The sequence below is a fragment of the Cryptomeria japonica genome, chromosome 9, assembly GCF_030272615.1.
Source record: "Cryptomeria japonica chromosome 9, Sugi_1.0, whole genome shotgun sequence".
Lineage (NCBI taxonomy): Eukaryota > Viridiplantae > Streptophyta > Pinopsida > Cupressales > Cupressaceae > Cryptomeria > Cryptomeria japonica.
Window position 1 is genome coordinate 725,697,250 of NC_081413.1, and position 15,987 is coordinate 725,713,236.

At 46.5% G+C, this 15,987-nt stretch overlaps 1 protein-coding gene across 4 annotated transcripts in view; it reads left to right on the forward strand.

The window, feature by feature from the left end:
* The window catches only part of LOC131067419 (outer envelope protein 39, chloroplastic), a 114,128-nt gene that overhangs the window by 70,201 nt on the left and 27,940 nt on the right, over positions 1–15,987 (forward strand). The gene's annotated exons all lie outside the window — the stretch shown is intronic.

Sequence of the window (15,987 nt, forward strand, 5' to 3'; positions counted from 1 at the left end):
AGGAAAAATCCATGAATTCATGGACATGGTGAAAATGCGCCCGAGTCTGGACTGGGGTGCCAAATTGAAGATCCCAAGGAGAGGTGGAAAATCCATGAATCCATGGACATGGTGAAAATGCGCCCAAGTCTGGAGTCAGGCGCCAAATTGAAGATCCCAAGGAGAGGTGGAAAATCCATGAATCCATGGACATGGTGAAAATGCGCCCAAGTCTGGACTGGGGCGCCAAAATGAAGATGCCAAGGAGAGGAGGAAAAATCCATGAATCCATGGACATGGTGAAAATTCCACCCAAGACTAAAAAATTGAAATTTCGCCTAAGTCATGGAATCCAAGGAGTCAAGGAGGAATAAAAGCAAAATTCCCCTCGGGCGAATTTTCGAATATGCTATTTTTAGACACTAAATCTCGACCAAGTGTGGAAAATTTTATAGATTCGGAATCGGGATGAAATTCCCCATCCAATGAACCTGATTCCTAAATTTTAGGAAGATCCCTAAAAAATAGGGATGTGGAGAAGAGGCATGAAAATTCCTTCGAAAGTAGGAGATGACAAGTTAGAATGGAATCGAGCAAATCCTAAGAAGATCCTTCGATTTCCCTCCAAAATTGGAAAGAATGAAATCAACGAGTTGGCAGAAGGAATCTTCCAAGTATGACGCATGACTGGAAGCATTTAAGGAAAATTCTAAATTTGAACTCATTCGCATGGGAAGTTGCCTTTGCATGGCACAGTGATTGGGGAAAGTATGACACATCATGAATGCAATTGCTAAATTAATGCCTCTTGAGAAATCTATATAAGTTTGGAGAGGCATTTCATTTCTCATGTGCAAGATTCAGGAAAGAAGTGGAGAAATGAAGAATGTTCATACTTAGTCTCTATTTTCATCATTTCGAGGTGCTTCCAAGATGGAGGAACCAAGCAAGGCAGCTACTATCTCCAGGCAGACATTGATCAAGGCGGAGATGAAGAGTTTTCTTCCTCATTCTCGGTTGAATTCAAGATGGGATGAAGTCAGCGATACTAATCTAGGCACATTGAACTTGGCTGCATTCAAGATCCGAATGTTCGAAACAGCAGGGCACAATCCATCCCCGACAGCTGTCAGAAGTGGAATAGTTGCAGCAGCTGGTTTTCCTCCCGCTATTCAATGCCCAAATCTGGTCTTGGAATGTGCAGCACATTACAATCTGGAGCGGAAAACAATCTCAATGCCAGATGGAAAGCTATTGGCAACATTGACTCCAGAGTCAATTGGTGAAGCTTTCGGAATACCTTCACATTATTCCATGACGTACAGGACCAGCAGCGGAGCTCAGGCAGTATATGAAGCAGGCCCTGCCAGGTGCGCTGATTTGATCAACAAGCAGTGGTTGCTAAAGCCTAGAGTGCACGCTTCCAAGATGCCCAAAACTCTCACAATCTTCGAGTTCAAGCAAGAGTATGTGGACCTGATAAAGATGCTAAGCAGAGTAATGGGATGCCCACATTCAGTGAACTTTGAGGCTTGGATGTTCTTCTACATAGGCGAGATCATGAATTCAAATACGTTGATCAACTGGGCTAGATTGATCAGTGACTACTTGCATGAACAATTGAAGAACCTAAAAGAGAAAAGGTCCCAGTGCTTTTTCATGAGCTCCTACCTGTTCTATATGATTGCACGAAGGGGAGGATTCAATGGGCTGCCAGCAAGAGGAATCATGGGTTGCGGACCAGCTTAGTTAAAAGTGCATGAGTGTTATCCCTAGCTTCATCTCTCCAATGTTAGCTCTTACAGGTTGGCGAATGACACCTTCACCATGTACCTGACACGACTTTTGCAAAATAAGTTACACATGAGGTTGTCTCCACAAGCAAGTGCCTTGGTCCAGAGGTATGGCGCTGCATTCTTGCAATTCCCCAAATTCACCTACATCAGGGCGCAAGGGTTCTCCTTCCAGTCTTACAAATTGCCCAGATATCCATCAGACAAGCTTATATTGCTCGAGCTCATGAGGCAGTTAATTGCCTATGATCAGCTGCAGAAGAAGAAGAAGCAATCTATTCAATTTCCAATTGTTTTGGGGGATTTCATGGAGATATGCCCAGGTTTGGAGGCCGCTGCAAGTGCAGTAGGGGAATTGGCATTCTATTGCCTACCATTTTACACATCCAGGGCCCAATATGATCCTTACAGCCAGATTAGGAAGGTTGCCGGTGTCAAAGTCATACACAAATTTCACTTGGAGGATTACTGGGCAAGTGCCGAGGATGACCTTGAGGTCCGGAGAAGAATGCATTCCAGACTGCCCCTTGACACCATCAGAATAAGTGAAATTCATCAGGTACCAGATCAGGTGAAGGAAGATTCAGATTTGATGCAACCCGAATTTGAGAAAGTAAAAGATCAACCTATCCAGTTGCCAGATTGGTCAGAGCCTGAGGTAGATGATTTGAACATCTTAGCTAGACCAATGCTAAAATTCACTAAGCACTGGATTGACAGGCAGCCAAGAAAGTTGGTGGAAGACAATGTCCATCTGACATACCAGCTAATGGGAAATTTGGATTCCCACAGTGAGGCAACTGAAAGCTCTTCACAGGTTCAGGCAGGAAGAGAAGCCCGGATGGACAAAGGAAAAAATGCCCCAAAGAGGCCAAGGGCAACAAAGATGAAGGATATCCAGCAGGAATCCCACACGAGGTTCGACAGGAAGCCCAACAAGAGGAACCTCCACAAAAGAGAGCAAGGACAGGAAGGGAGCATTCACCAGTTAGCTCCTCGAGCGTACGGGACGTGGAGATGTTTCCACATCCCACAGGCCCACTTCCAGGGAACATTCCAGCGCCTGATATACTCAGCATCAATGCTTCACAAGGCCATCATCAACCAAGAAGTTAGAGGCAAGAAAGTCCCCGCACCAAGAAGAAGTTCACCAGGATAGCTTCGTGGAGACTATCCTTGGTGAAATGGAGGAGGAATCTCAGGAACAGGAGCATGTAGACGATCATAGCCATTCCATCCCCACGCCAGATTGGTTGACAGGCAGATTGGGGAATGAAGCAGAAGGAGGAACCAATCCTTCTCAGGAGTTAGAAGAATTATTGAAGAGGATGGATCGGCCATCTGAAAGAAAGGTCCCCTGGAAGTTTTCCAAGGTGGTCAGGGAAGAATCTGGATCCCGGACCTTGCACATTGCTGAATCTGCAATGGATAAGGATAGGAGTGAGATTAGACAAGAGGATTACGTCATTAGACAAGTTGATCTTGGCCATGCTTCCATTGGTCAAGTTGTGGGAGATTTTGAAGATTCCTCCTTAGCCATGAAGGAGAAGTTGCTGAAATCAAAGGCAAAATGTAAGCGGCTGAGGGAGGAAAATAGATTCCTATGTGAATACGTCAGGAGTTTCAAAAGACCCCTCAGGGAAGCAGGTCCTTCATCCACTCCTCCCTTCCTTCCCAAGGAAGTAGTTGATGATGCAGAACTTATTAGAGCAATGGCACAAAATTCCCGGGAATGGATAGAGGATGTTTATGCTGAGGCAGGAAAATTCGTTGAGGATCTAGCTTAGCTTCATTCGAAGTTCGTGGCCCTCCTAAGCAGATTAGAGATAGCAGAAGGACTATGGGAGGATGTAGATGTTTACCAAGACTTAACCATTTCCCGACTCAGGGCTCTGATGAAGACTCCAAGGCAAACTCTGGTGGACGGGAAAGTGATCCAAGAGAATGAAGCTTATGATTTCCCCCGATGGTTCTACACTATCTGTTCCAGAAAGAACACCCTTGACAAATTCAGCATTGACTCTATCACCTTGAAGGAATCTATAAGGGGGATACAGGAAGAAATCCTTAGTGCCATGGAAGCTTTGTTTGCAAGGAAATTCAGTGATAGAGGAATAACGGTGAACTCCGTGAAATCCCAGTTGCGCGATTTCTTCGTTGGCTCGTTCCCTAAGGAACATTTTGCAAATGTTTCTTCACTCTCCAGTATGATGAAGAAAACACAGGAAGTCATGGCAGAGTGGGAAAGCTTCTTTTCCAGAAGCGAAGAAGAAATTGCCTTGATGGAGTTCAATATTGAGAATGTGCCAAGTGTCTCCATCAGAGAACTAAAAGTTGTCGTCGGTAGATTCATTGCATACGCCATAAATGAACGAGATAATGGTCGTTCATTTTTGGACGAAAGTCTTTTGATTGAATAGTGATGGCGTACTTATTGCTGAAGGAATATTGACTAGGCGTGGGACCAGTCAATGCATGCCACCACCGGATAGGGAATCTTCTTGCATGTCGCCTTCTCATTGTGGTTTTATGATAGATTCTTCGTGCACGTCGCCGTCACTTGGAAAATGATGGGCATTTATGATGGCGTCGGTTATATTCTTGGCATAATCAACATCATGGGGCACATTTAATGTGCTAGTGGGCGCTATTTTAGGCTCTTTTAAATTTATTGTAAATGGGCATAATGAGTTATTAATTGCCGATTCCCATTTTGTTGCACCTTGAGTGGGGAATCTTTAGGGCAAACCCAAATTAGGGTTTTGCGTGTAATCATGGCTTGAGGCCTATAAAAGGGGGTGACCCCCTCATTTGTAAGGAGGAGAGACTATCGTCAGAGATTGTTGCTAAGAGTTTTAGAAGCAAACACTTAATACATTGTTCAATTGTTGGTGTGTTCTTGTGTTGTTTTGGAGCTTGCATGGTCTCATTCTCTTCATACATTAGATTTGCTTTCATGCTGTTAGACGAACTGGATTTGATAGGATCGCTTGTTGCAAAATTCGTGCTCATACTTTTGGTGTGCAGCTGATTGTTGCATGCCATGCAAAGTTAGCATGAGCCTCCGTTATATGTGTATGTTTAACTTCGATTATCAGAAGAGATTGTTCGATTTGATGGTTTCTCTTGATGATTTGACAATCTTTAACACACCCTCTGAAGATTGCACCGCCTTCGTGTAGTTGTGCATTGCTGGCAAAGCGAAGCGTGGTTGGATTTTGTGCAAGTTACCCCGTCTCCTTGTTCATAGGGTTAGATTACTTTTAGTCTAGTTTTCCCTCTGCCCTATTCCTATTTACTTTCCGCATGATTCAAAATCCAAAAGATCCAAAACTAGAGCTTTAATTGCAGATCATCTGTATAAAAAATCCTTGAGCTTGCATAAGTTTCTTCAACATACGTAAGCCCCCTTAGGTTATCAGCAAACCCATCAAACAACTGAGTCACATCCACGCACTGAAGGAACCTTGGGAATTAGCTGTTTCAACTTTGAGTAATCCTAGCATACGGACCAATCTTGATCAAGAGAGGATAAGGTGACTATTGGTGACTTTATTCTGTGTTAGACGCGGTCATGAAACAAGATAGCCACCTAGAAAGAATGCACCTCTAGTTGTGCTCTTTCTATCATCAATCGAACAACCCCAATCTACGTCTGTATAAGTTGTCAGTGTAAATTCATTTCCTTTAGGATATCATAGCCCATAATCCATAGTACCCTTAAGATACTTGAAGATCCATTTAACTGCATGAACATGAATATCCTTAGGAGTAGCCTAAAATCTAGCAACATAACCAACAACTTGCATAATATCAGGTCTAGTGGCTGTGATACATAATAAACTTCTTATCATAGACCTGTACAATGTTTGGTTAATATTTGGAGACTCATCATCTTTACTTAGCTTACATCTTGTCACCATTGGAGTTCTTAAAGGATTGCAATCCTCCATTCTAAACCTTTTCAACATCTCTCTAATATGCTTTGTTTGAGAAATAAAAATGCCTTTACCAGATTGATGAATTTGCAAACTAAGGAAGAATGACAACTCACCCAACATAGACATTTTAAACTCCTTCATATTGGTAGCAAAAACTTGATACATCTCTTCACAATCACTACCAAAAATCAGATCATCAACATAAACTACAACAATCAGGATATGATTACCTTATTCTTTAATATTCAGATTGTTGTCTGCTATCCCTCTTTTGAATGCTTGCTGCTGCAAGTAACTATCAAGTCTATGATACCCAACGCGTGGGGCTTGTTTAAGACCATAGAGAGCCTTTTTCAACTTACAAACATAAGTTTTCCCCATAGGGTGTCAGGTTAAGACATTGCATAAATGACAGAAGTACACAAAATATATGGAACTCACAAGTGTTTTATTGATTCATAATAAGCCAATACATACAATGATAGCAATATGTTTGACTACAATAGCATGTCCAAAGACTGGAAACAAATACAATATAAAGGAGTCTAGTCAGTTACCCAGTGCCAACTGCCGACAACAGACGGGTTAACTACTGATGCTAACACAATTTACCTTAATGCTTAATTACTCGACAACATCATCCCCCCCAAAAAGAAATGTCGTCTCCGAACGACAAACAACCAAAATGGGAATGATGTACAAGCAAAACTGAAAGCCAAAACAACAAACCACTGGGGAGGGCAAGAGGCTGTCCTTGAAGAAGAAGGCGCCAGTGTTGGTGTAGTTGTGGACGCCAATCGCCCATGCAGCTTGTACACTTGCTCTATCCTCCTCTTCAGATCCCGTTTTGCCACCATCTGCCGCTCCATTGCAGTCTTAACCATATAGGCTGCCTCCAACGCCTCCTTATCCTTCTTGTCCACGCTCTCCAGTGCATTGACCAATCAAGTCTCTAACCGAGCTCTGGATGCCCTTTCCTCTTCCAACAGAATAACCAAGGCAGACTTATCTGCTACCAGAATGTCCATTGCTGTCCGAGTTTGTGCCATGGTAGCCTCAACCTCTCGAAACCTGGCAGTTAGATCCTCTCGAGCTGTCACTGCTGCTACGCGCAAGGCCTCAGTTGTGGATGCCATGTGCTGTGTCCTTCGGAGCTCAAGATAGTCTTCGCAGAAGGCCTGCTCCACCTCTCTCGACAAGGACTGTATTCGGGTCTCGCCAACCCCCTCAGTGAGGCACCAAGCCTCTAGCATCCCTAGGTTCACCGTCTCAGGCCACTCGACAAACTCAAAACACTTCCCAAATGCTTCTCTGAATCCAGTGCGAGCAAAGGTCAACAACCTCTCCATCCCCTCGACCATGGCGGCATGCTCCTGGAGTCTCGTAGATGTCACAAGCCGCTGGGCTCCTAGGGTCATATTGACAATGAACTGCCAAACTCTCCGGCACCCTGCTGCACTCCCACAGGCACCCCCTCGTCTCTGTAAGGACTGGTTACTACATCCGCCGCGGGTGACGCAGCCTTCTGAAGCGCCTTACTGCTCCGAGAACTCCCTTCCTCGAGATCAATGATATCCAAGGAATGCATCTCCCTGCCTGGAAATAGAGTGGCCTCCCCTATAGGTGCCACGGGTGGGAGCTCGTAACGGCTCAACCAGGCGCTGAGGTCATCATGGAGAGCGCGTGCTTCCATCATTACATCCTACATATAACTTGGCACACCCGACACATCCTGCTCTATGGAAGCCTTTGCACTCACCAAGATACCCGACCCATCCTGTTGAACGGAGGCCACTCCAAAGTCGATCCCTGCTGTGGTCTCGACCCTCTACGGTGTCATAGCTATTGGCACCCGAGGTTGCCCAAAGCTAGGTACTGGCACCATGGTGACTACGCTGACTGTCCTGAATGACTGTGGCACCGCCAACTGACAAGTCTCCGGTAGGCGTGCTGGTGTAAACTGGACCAGAGCCTGGTGCGATGCTAGAACGGACCCTTCTGTGCCTGCCGATTCCACTACCTCCTCTTTAGGCAACTGGTTAGCCCCTCTACCTGCCAACCGAAAACTCCCTCCGCTCACCTGGGAGGTGTCTGCGGATTCCTCCCTGTCGCTATCAGCATCCTCCTTTGCGTCAAACTCTTCTCTGTCGAACTCCGTTTCTGACATGGCGGACTTTTTCCTTTTAGTGCCTAGACGTGCCTCCGCGCCATGTGCCAAGACATCCAAGTGCGACCAGTAGAATATAGGTGATTGGTCCGGTGCAACATGATCTTATGGCTCCAATGGCTGTGAGCCTGGGGTGATCTCCGTGCGGACTGCATCGAGAAATAACCCAATGGCATGATGTGGCATGTAAAATTTCTTGTACTGTAGAGTCATGAACTCGTCCATCCTATCCTGCAGCAGTGATGCCCAATCATACACCACCCCATTGTGTAGCCCATTCATCAACACTATTTGTGCGATAGCTGTGTCAGACGCGCGACTGACATCTGTAAGGCGACTCTTTACTACGGACAACAGGCATCGCCATACTCCCTTAGCAAAAAATGTTTTCTTGACCCCCCTACTCTTACCTCCACTTTTGAGGCTATCTTTTTCTCCCTGCGTGAGGTTATCGGACAACATCAATTGTAGCAAGGTGGCATTGTTTTCTGGAGTGATTTTCTGTGAAGTATCAATTTTTTTCCCTTTCAACCTTGGTATGCCAAACACCCTATTGAACTTGCTTGCCGTGCAAGAAATAGTTATCCGCTGGTGCTGATAGTCAAATACAGACTGGTGGTGGTGTATATCATAGTTGCCAATCATGGAATGCAAAACCACTTCAAAATCTTTTATGCAGAAAACTGGCATTTGGACAGCCCAATGTCCCTGTGCCTGGCGAAATTTTTTCTTTATCGGGTCATCGTGAGGTGTCTTCGCCCACCAATTCCTACAGTCTATTCCATTAAGACCCTCGAACACAATATTGTCTGTTGTTACCTCTTCCTTGTCCTTTGTCGATTGGGTTTTTGGTTTTTGGACGATGCTTCCTGCTTTTTTGACTGCTGCTCATCCCGAGGCTGCCTGCAATACGCACACTAGATGGCAAAACTCGCTTGCCTGTGTCTACACTTGATTTTGAAGTTCTTCACCCTCCCTCTAACTTGTCTTCTAACGGTTAAAACCGTTTTCTCTAATCCGCCTTATTCCTATTTGTGTCCGTTGATTCCTAATTAATTCTCTTAATCTGCTTTTATAGAGTTTTTAACTTTTTTGCACGTGCTACACCCTTCCTTCCAAATGTCAACGTACGGTGTACGACTGTGGCGTGTGGTGTACGGTGTATTGCCCTCCTTCCCCGATTCCTTTTTGTCTGCGATTTCTTTTTTTATTTGTTTACTTGCTCTACGGGGTATATACCTCACCGCACTGTGGGCACGCGGCCCACCTAAAGGTGGAGGCGCGGCCCCAACTGCACCATGGACGCGCGGCTCCACGACACGGTGGATGCGCGACCCCACCGTACGGCAATTGCCACAGTACGGCGCGCTTTTTAAAAAATAAAAATAAATTTTCGGGCTGTACGGGCTGCTGTCGTACAAACTCGAACGACCGTATGGATTTTTTTATTTTTATTTTTAATGATTATTTCTTTGGGAGGGTTCGGGATCGGTCGCTTGTCTCTGTTCGTGGTGCTGTTTTAATTTCAACCCATTGATGGCGTCTGGAATGTCCTTCTCGTTGAGCATCCACAACTTAATCACCCCGTTGGCATTGACCTCGTGTACCTTGAAGGGGCCTAGCCATCGTGCTTTAAATTTTTTGGGTTTGATTTCGTTCCTCCCCTTGAATTTCAACACTAATTGCTCCGGAGTAAACTTCATTCGCCGAAGATGGTTGTTGTGCCAGACCTTCCGTCTTTGCTAGGTTGCCTCTGTGGCCCATTGAGCCATCATTCATTTTTCGTCCGGTTTGCTCAAGGCATACAATTGCTCTCGGAGACTCTCCATGTCGCCTAGATTGTTGTCAATGGCGATCCGAACACTCGGCACCATGAATTCCACTGGCACCACCGCTTCCTACCTGAACATTAACTAGAAGGGGGTCTGTCCTGTGGTGACCTTATACGTCGTCCGGTACGCCCACAATATCTATGGTAAGCGTTCCTCCCAATCTTCCTTCTCCACTCCGCAAGACTTGTAAATCACAGAGACGATTATTTTGTTTGTCGCCTCGGCTTGCCTGTTCGCCCGAGGATAGTAGGGGCTTGATAAGGAGTGGAATATGTTGACCTTCGTCGTGAGCAACCGGATTATATGATTGACAAAATGTCCTCCCCGGTCACTCGTCAATTGGATTGGAATCCGGTACCGTGTAATGATTTGCTCGTACATAAACCTTGCCTTACTAACGGCTGAATTGTCTGGCAAAGCCCGTGCCTCGAACCACTTGGTCAAGTATTTTGAGGCCACCACGATGTATCTGCACCGTCGGGCTCGACTTGCCTTTAAAGGTCCGATGAAATCCAGCTCCCATCGTTCAAGCAGTTCCTGGGCATTGGACGGGTTGAGGGGCATAAAATCCCTCTTCAGCGGCCTCCCCGCCCGTTGGCATGTGTCACAACTCGTCACCCACTCCCGGGTGTCATTGTGCAGTGTCGGCCACCATAGCCTTGCCAATAGAACTTTCCTGGCCGTGGTGTCAGGCCCCATGTGCCCTCTTGTCGGGCCTTCATGTGCTTCCCGTAAAACACCTTGAATTTCTTCCTCCAGGACACATTGCCATAGGACCTGGTTAGGTCCCATTTTATACAAAAGGCCATTAATGAGTTGAAACGTCTTACTCCTTAGTACGAGCTTCCTTCACTCCCCTGGTGGCATCACTTTAGGGGATTGTGATGTCGACAGATATTCCCCGATGCTTGTGTACCAGGAAGGAAGAACAACAATGCGGAATAAGTGGGCGTCCGGGAAGTCTTCATTTACTCCTTCCGCCAGTTCCCCTGACTTGATTCTAGATAGCTAGATGACTATCACATGGCTTTTCCCAGGTCGTACAATAATGTTGAATGTAAACTCCTGTAGTAGCAACAACCATCGACTGATTTGCTCCTGAATGATTGGCTTATTCACTAGGTACATTAATGCTTGGTGGTCCACATAGAATGTGAACGGCGTGGCCAGTAGGTAATGTCTAAACTTCTAGACAGAGTACACCATCCCCAGGGCTTCCCTCTCTGTCGTACTATAGTTTTTTTCTACCTTTGACAGGAGTCTACTCGCGAAGTACATCGGGTGATCTAGCCCGTGATCATCAACCTGCGCCAGTGTGGCCGTTGTGGCAAAATTTGATGCGTCGACGTGTACATGGAACTCTCTGTCCCAATTCGGATATGTCAGGATTGACGCACCTACCAACCATGACTTTAGTTCTTGGAAGGCTTCTTCCCGAGCCGTCCTCCATGCCTACCGTTCACCTCTCCTCGTCAGCTTGTCCAGAGGGCAGGATACTTGAGCAAATTTTTTGATAAACCGCGTGTAATACCCTGTGTCGTAGGAAGGATTTGACTCCCGTGACATCTGTCGGTGCCTCCATTTTCACTATCACCCGAATCTTGAATGGGTCAGTCTTGAGTCCAGCCTTATACACTATGTGTCCTAACGGCTTCCCTTGAGGCACCATGAATCTGCATTTTTTGGGATTGAGTGCTAGGTGGGCTCACCTACATCTCTCCATGCATTCGCCAAGTGCGGCCAGATGTGCATCGTGGTTACTGTAGATGGACTAGTCGTCAAGCAACGCCCTGAAGTTCCCTACTAACATCTTGTGAAATATGTGAAGGATTATCCGTTGGAATGTCGCAGGCGTATTGCATAACCCGAATGACATTCGGTTATATGTGTACATGCCATCTTCCACTACGAAGGTCGTTTTCAATTTGTCCTGTTCTGCAATGGATATCTGATTATACCCAGAAAATCCATCCATAAATGAATAAATTTCATGACCGACCACTTCCTCCAAGATGCTATTCGTAAATGGTATTGGAAATGGGTCCTTTATGGTGACCGCGTTAAGGCATTTGAAATGCACGTAGATTCGGATCTGGTTTGCCTCCTTTTTAAGGGATATCACTATAGGCGACACCCACTCGTTGGTCTGCACTTTAAAAATAATCCCGACTTCGAGCATACGTTTGATCTCATCATTCACTCTCGCAGCATAGTTTTTATTCATTCTTTACGGCCTCTTCCATAGAGGTACGGCCCCAAGTACGAGTGAAATTTGGTGTACGCACAGTTTTGGCGGCACCCCTTTGAGGTCCTTGTACGTCCAGGCGAATACATCCTTGTATTCCATGAATATTTTAAACGCGGTGGCTTTCAGGACTGGATTCTAGTTGTCGCCAACCAGGATGTTCCTTGACTCTGCTTTTGTGCTGAGGTTTGTAGGTTTTACTGACTCTTCGTAGCAGATTGGTTTCGTCATTTCAAACCTATGTGCTGGTGTCTTGTTGACAGGAGCATCCCGTTCCATGTATTCCCTGTACGTTGGCGAAAATTCATTTTTGTTCGGCTCCTCGTCAACCTGCAACATGTTGCACCCATATAACAGCTCGTAGTCTTCCATTTGCCAGTGGAAGAGCCCATTAAGGGAATCGTTCTCATCTTCCGAACATCCTTGGATTCCTAAGACGCCTTCCTCATCCGGTTCCCTTCTATACTTTCCTTCGTCAACTCCGCCCTCCCCGTCCGATTCTGATTCTAACGCGAGTTCTTCACTCACGAGTTGTGTTTTCAGGTCGATAATAAATTTTCGCCCGACTTTCTCCATGGGCAGCGTGTTACGCTTCCAGTTGTGATTTGCTCTGGCCACCACCAACCAACCTCTGCCAAGAATGGTGTTGTATCCTTTCTTCGCGAGCGGAATCACCACGAAGTCGAGGACAAATGGTTATGTCTCGATGGTCACTTGTTGTGCCATGAGCGTTCCAAGAGGTTTGATACCATGTTGATCCGCTCCTAGTAAGTTGAATGTTGACGGCCACAGTGTTGGCTTGCCAAGCTTCTTCTAGGTTTCTTCCAGAAGCACATTCATTCCCGACCCGCCGTCGACAATGGTGTCAGTCAAAATGGTTCCAAGTATTCCCATTTCTACCACCGCCGGGTGCCGACCACTGTATAGTGTCAGGACCAATGGGTCTATTAGTGTTCTGCCAGGAACATCCGTATTTCGGGTCACCCGACTCTGTGGAGTTACTTGCACTGTACGTAGGAGTGTCGTATGTAATTGCGGCATTGTTTCCAGGAGGTCCTTCATTTTCATAGGTACTTCAATCTGCAACATTTGATTCGGGATATTTTCCTCGGCCTCAGAGCGGGAAGTACTTGCCGCTTTCTGAGTGTTCCCTTGTGCCAACATTTCCTTTGCCACTTCAGCCTTCGCGTCCAGCGCCTGCTGCGTTTTCATGCGAGGGTCTGAGTATGTGGCCTTCTTTGCCTGTGACCGTGTGATTGCCAATACCCGTTCTTCCGTCCTGTGGCCACCTACATTCAATCTGCTGGGAGCAGATCAGCATGGAATCAAACCCATCGGGACACTGATGGGCCAGCAAGTTACCATCGGAGCGCAACCCTTCATATTGGACTTCGTGGTAATCCCACTAAAGAAAAAAGGGTATGATGCGATCTTAGGGAGAGGGTGGTTGGTGGCAGCTAAGGCCACCCACAACTGGAAGAAGAACACTTTGTCAAGGAAGTTTATCATAGAGCTTGGGACGCAGTTGGTTAGTGAGGAATTGGCAGCATCTTTGGAATCGGAGGGTGAAGGCGACCTGAGGAACGAAGGATGGGGCTGTAGGGAGGCCAACGACGAAGGGATTCTCAAACTAGGAGAGTGCTTCGAGGATGAGACGGTGTCATTGAATGGGCTCTTCCTCTGGCAGATGGAGGATTACGAAATGTTTCAGAGCTACAGGCTCGAAGTAGAGGAACCAGAGCAAGTAACAAAGGAGGCGTACCTGCCAGAATATTGTAAGGGAGATTCCCGTGTGAGTGATACCATCGCAGACTAGTTCCCGAAGGAAGAACCCATCAGGTATCAAGATGTAAAATTGAAGGAGACAAACCTCGGTGACGTAGATAATCCCAAGATCATTCGTGTCGACAACGATTGGAACTCTGTGTGGAAGGCCGCAACCTTCAAAATCTTTATTCTTCTTCTTCTTCTTCTTATGTACGGGAAGGAGACCGTGGTTCCTGTAGAATTTATGGTTCCAGGTCTTCGAATGGCCATTAAAAAAATACTTGCCATAAACGGGTCCAAATCCTTCAGAACACCTGCAACCCGTTTCAATTTGGACCCGTTGATGGCAAGTCTATTTTCAATGGCCATCCGAAGACCTGGAACCATAAATTCTATAGGAATCTTTCCTGTACAAAACAAGAAGAAGAAGAATAAAGATTTTGAAGGCTGCGGCCTTCCACACAGGGTTCCAATCGTTGTCGACACGAATGATCTTAGGATTATCTACGTCACCGAGGTTTGTCTCCTTCAATTTTACCTCTTGATACTTGATGGGTTCTTCCTTCGGGAACTGGTGTGCAGTGGTGTCACTCACACGGGCGTCTCCCTTCCAATATTCTGGCAGGTACACCTCCTCTGTTACTTTCTTTGGTTCCTCTACTTCGAGCCTGTAGCTCTGAAACATTTTGTAATCCTCCATCTGCCAGTGGAAGAGCCCGTTCAATGACCCCGTCTCATCCTCGGAGCACTCTCCTAGTTTGAGAATCCCTTTGTCGTTGGCCTCCCTGCAGCCCCATCCTTCGTTCCTCAGGTCGCCTTCACCCTCCGATTTCGAAGATGATGCCAGTTACTCACTAACCAATTGTGTCCCAAGGTCTATGATAAACTTCCTTGACAAAGTGTTCTTCTTCTAGTTGTGGGTGGCCTTGGCTGCCACCAGCCACCCTCTCCCTCAGATCGCATCATACCCTTTTTTCTTTAGTGGGATTACCACGAAGTGCAATATGAAGGGTTGCGCTCCAATGGTAACTTGCTGGCCCATCAGTGTCCCGATGGGTTTGATTCCATGTTGATTTGCTCCCAGCAGATTGAATGTAGGTGGCCATAGGATAGAGGAATGGGTATTGGCAATCGCACGGTCACAGGCAAAGAAGGCCACATACCCGGACCCTCACACAGAGAAGCAGTGGGTGTTGGAGGCGAAGGCTGAAGTAGCGAAGGAAATGTTGGCACAAGGGAACACTCAGGAAGTGGCAAGTACTTCCCGCTATAAGGCTGAGGAAAATATCCTGAATCAAATGCTGCAGATTGAAGTACTTGTGAAGATGAAGGACCTCCTGGAAACGATGCCGCAATTACGTGCGACACTCCTACGTATGGTGCAAGTAACTCCACAGAGTCGGATGACCCGGAATACGGATGTTCCTTGCGGAACACTAATAGACCCATTGGTCCTGACACTATACAGTGGTCGGCACTCGACGGTGGTAGAAATGAGAATACTTGGCACCATGTTGACTGACACCATTGTCGACAGCGGGTCGGGAGTGCATGTGGTTCCGGAAGAAACCTGGAAGAAGCTTGACAAGCCGACACTATGGCCGTCAACCTTCAACTTACTGGGAGCGGATCAACATGGTATCAAACCTCTTGGAACGCTCATGGTGCAACAAGTGACCATCGGGACACAACCATTTGTCCTCAACTTCGTGGTGATTCCGCTCGCGAAGAAAGGATACAACGCCATTCTTGGCAGAGGGTGGCTGGTGGTGGCCAGAGGGAATCACAACTGGAAGCATAACACGCTATCCATGGAGAAAGCCAGGCAAAAATTTATTATCGACCTGAAAACACAACTCGTGAGTGAAGAACTCGCATCAGAATTGGAATCGGACGGCGAGGGCGGAGTTGATGAAGGAAAGTACGAAAGGGAACCGGATGAGGAAGGCATCGTGGGAATCCAAGGATGTTTGGAAGATGAGACCGATTCCCTTAATGGGCTCTTCCATTGGCAAATGGAAGACTATGAGCTGCTGTATGGGTGCAACATGTTGCAGGTTGACGAGGAGCCGGACGAAAATGAATTTCCGCCAGCGTACGGGGATTACACGGAAGGGGATGCTCCTGTCAATGAGACACCAGCACATAGGTTTGACATGACGAAACCAATCCGCTACGAAGAGTCCATAAAACTTACAAACCTCGGCATGGAAGCAGAGTCAAGGAACATCCTGGTTGGCGACAACTGGAATCCAGTCCTGAA